The sequence below is a fragment of the Cydia strobilella genome, chromosome 4 (genome assembly GCF_947568885.1).
Source record: "Cydia strobilella chromosome 4, ilCydStro3.1, whole genome shotgun sequence".
NCBI lineage: Eukaryota > Metazoa > Arthropoda > Insecta > Lepidoptera > Tortricidae > Cydia > Cydia strobilella.
In genome coordinates this window covers 7174345-7178740 of record NC_086044.1, presented here as the reverse complement: position 1 = coordinate 7178740, position 4396 = coordinate 7174345, and positions in this window count along the sequence as shown.

Here is a 4396-nt window from a genome sequence, read left to right as displayed (position 1 = left end):
TTCGAAAATTTATAAAATTAGACTATATTTAACTCATGAAAACAATTATTTTATCATCATCACGACCATAATATATCTTACGTCCCATCTACTGCACGTGGCAAGTGGGCAACCACGTTAGCATAATGCAGATTGGGGACTTCACACACCTTCAATGTATGTTATAAAACTTATAAAGATTTTATTTCTTATAAAAAATCACTCAATCTTACCAACAATAAAACCTTAGATGGATCGATTTTGCTGCCTCGTTAGCTTCTAGTTTAAAAATTAAATCGCATCGCTTTACAATCCAAATCGTAATTGTACCCGCTACCGCGAAAACTCGGGCAAATTAATTATTTTTAGAATAAATCCTAGCTTAATCGAATTGTCGTTTTCATACGCCCCTATATTGTAAATTTCATCGAAATCGCTGGAGCCGTTTTTGAGAAATTAAAAAAATATATATGCAAATGTATCTGAAAAATATGATAGATTATTTTCCGCCACTGTACTTACCGTGTAGATCTTGATCTCAGAGTTATATGATGCTGTAGCTCAAATTCAACAAATGATCATATGATGTGGATACATTTACTACGTACCAATAAATGTAACCACTTGCTGAAACAAAAAAAAATGCCTTTCGCCTTTTAATAGCTACGTCTAATTAGCGATTAATACAGCGTTGTCGTAATTTTCGGTGTCGATTACGGCGCACCCCAGCCTTTCCAGTGCTCGTAAACCCGCCGCGGAGCCCTATCAATTAATGAACCAGATCCTAAATAAATTCCCCTTCGGATTCTAGAGCCGTATAAATGATAGCGACGGTTTTACTTCCTAATTGACGTCTAAGCTATTAAAAATATTGTGTTTTACTGGTAGTTTTACTTAGGTCAGCAATTACTTAGGTAGATGTGTATAATATACTTCGTATTTTACTATGTTGTTCCAATGTTTATTTGTTGTCGATTTTTTTTCATCAGATTTGGATAATATTTGGTGGATAGACGGAGTTCTATATTCTGTATAATATACGGACAATTCCAGCTTCGTAACGTAACTTAGCGGTTTCATACATTTCTATTGGTACGGATTTTATGAGAAGCTTTTCTAAGCAAGCAAATTTTATCGACAAAAAATATAAAATCAGCCCTTGCAGTATGAACTCTTGAGTTCAGTCTGACTATGTGATAATACGACAATATTATGTTCGCTGGTTACTTACCCCATATCTATACCAGAAAACATATAATTTCATTTCTTTTTGCAGTTTTTAGTTGTAAAATTTCTCAAACTGCGTCAATGCAACAAGCTGAGTTCTTATAATTATTAAATAGGGTAGATTACTTTATCATCCTTGTACCTTTAAGTCCTTTAACCCTACTTATTTTAAGATATCACAGTGGCAAGGTAAAATATGCCAAAATTTTTGTCATTAAAAATGAAACAAAGTTGCTAACTTAAAATGTTTCACATATTCATAACCTCTGTTTTGGAGTGGATCAAAAACGTCTTAAACAAAATCACATGGAGTCTCGACTCGCAGGCAGCATTGAAAAGGAGGCAATATCATTATCACGTTATCACTGTCCGATCCGCGGGCGTTGGCCGCGAGCGAGTTCCCGCCCCCTTCTTAGGAGGAACCTCCATTGCAGGAACAGCTAAGCGAGTATTTTTATATACCACATCGAATACACTGGGTTCTGTTAAAAGGGTTCTGTAAAAAAAAAAATGTAAATAAAAAAAAACAATAACCAGTTATTACAATCAGTAGGTATTAAGCCTCCTGTGCCCAATAAACTATCATTACTAACGTATAGAACTGAGGTTTTGATTGCGACAATAGGGGATATTACTGCAATGTTCTGCCACCAGTGCCTTTTAGTAAATCATAAAGTAACTTATACAAGCTCGCATAGTTTTTATACTTGCAAGCATCATATGTATCCCCAGGAAGAGGATCACGAAGTGGGCCATCGAAACATAATGAAACATAAAAAATTTCATTCATTTTGTAACGAAACAACAACGAAGAAAATTGACCGAATAATTATAACATATTTTATAACATTTTTTTTGCTCATTATTTGATAGCGCCTACCTTGTTGCGAACGCTAGGTGGCGCTGCCATCGTGCACGGTCCCAATACTTTATTTATTACGAGACTATAACTATTGTCATGACGTCGCTAGTTTTATCGTGAGGTTTTATCACTATTTTCATGTAACCAAGACCTGTGTACCTTTTTTTTTCGTTGGGGAAATGCTTTTACGCATGCCAACTGGTCCGGGGAACCAGGGAGGATGACGGACTAACCAGAGAACTACCGCTACCGCCTAAAACTACCAACGAGAGCAACGAGTGCCGAGCAGCCTTAGATGGGGTGCCGCAGGGTCGCTTTCAGCATTCGATCGCGTGCAAGACCTTTGTACCCTAGACACGGCTCAGATTCCAGAATTTCCTTACCAACACAATTATTATTTGGTATTCCAACGACTTTGCCGAGGCAAGTGGTTAAGGTGCAAATTCAGCACTCATGGAACATTTCCGTACGTTTTGTCGCCTCATTTAGTCGCCACATTACATGCAAAGTGCATCTCTTACATGTAAAACAGCTCGGCTGGTATTTAAATTTTCGCCTTTCCCGTAATTCGTTGAGAGCAGACAAAGGCTCGAAACGCTGTTAACGTATTACCCTATGCATTTTACCTGAGACATCGCATTGCAACACGGCCATTAAACTGAGGGGAAAACTAATTAATTATCACGCCGCTCATACATCACCTATATACCTAAATATACGTATCAATCAACCTGATACACTCATAGGCGGCCTAAATAATTAAGGAAATGCTTATTTTATTTTTAATTAAATTTTACGAAAATCATTGACGATAGTCACAGTTCATATTATTTTAAGATTAATTTTATTTTTAGGATGTACAGTTATGTAACCTCCCGTGACTCTTCTTATCTTGGAATTTTAAAGGGTGCGCCAGAGTTCGTAGGTTATACCTGTGTTACTTGTGCTTTGTCCGCATGCTAAAAACTTATTAAAATCCATTAAATATTTAACTTTTTTGTAACTACTCAAAGTACCTAAAGTACATCGGGGTTTTCGGTGCGGGAATGATTTGAGTAAGAGTAGAGATAAACAGATAAGTTAGTCTGAGAAAACATCATATTATGCCTAAAATGAATAACAGCCTCTGTGAATTTTATACACACTATGATACAATATTATTTTTACCACACAAGCTCGTAAATACCCCCTTTTACCATTCAAAAACGGAAGATAAAGTTGCATTTTATCCACAAGAGTGGCGAAGTAATTAGATGCAAATTCCGAGTTGATTTCTAATGTAGGCGAGTAGTATTTACTTTTAAAATGATGGTTTTTAATATAGGCATTAAATAAAATTTATTTGGATTTGATTTGTTATGTGTTATAGCTATTATTTTCCTAGCGTTGGTGTCGTGAAAAAATTGTGTTTCAATTAATATTTTGTTTAATTGATTATTCTAAGTAGAAAGAAAGCAGCTGCTAGAGTACATTCTGTTTTTTAAGTCAATACAGTGACAAATGTCAAACATTCCCGCACCGAAAGCCCTGATGTAGGTATAGGTATGAGTTATGATCAGTTAACGGTATTGATGCTAGCATAACATAAGCATCCCATCCATTTTCATTTCAAATAGTCACAACCATATAACAAGAGAACAACATAACGTGTAATGAAAATGGGTACACTACATAATTCCGAAAAACGTTATGCCGAATTTCAGAATACCGAATGTTATTATTCCGATTTTTAAATGCTCGACCTATCAAAATTCCGACTGTCGTAATTACGAATGATGAAAATCACGAAGATTTATATTTCCGAAAAGCCGAAAAGCCGAATTTTGTAAATTTCGAACCACATAATTCCGATTATAACAATTCCGATGGTGACAAACACCGAATTTAACAGTATAGATTTCTGAAATCACGAATTCCGAATTGCCATTATTCCGAAATTTTAAAATCCGAACCACATAATTCCGATTATAACAATTCCGATAGTGAAAAATTTTACATTTACGATTTTTGAAATCACGAATTCCGAATTGCCATTATTCCGAATTTTTTAATTGCGAATTGACGTTATTCCTTTTATTTCTCTAAAAACAATTATTTTCAGTGGGGGTCGCCGTTCTAACCTAACCTAACCCACTTTTCTGGCGACAGTTCGTTTTCTTGAGGGTCGCAGTTCTAATCTAACCTAACCCCCAGGTAGCAAAATGACGTCAGCGACGTCATAATGACGGCATTATTATTATTAAAGACCGAATTTCTTAATTTCGAATTATTTTATTTCCGGTCGGACAATGGTTTTTCGGAATTTAAGAATTCGGAAAAACATTTTTT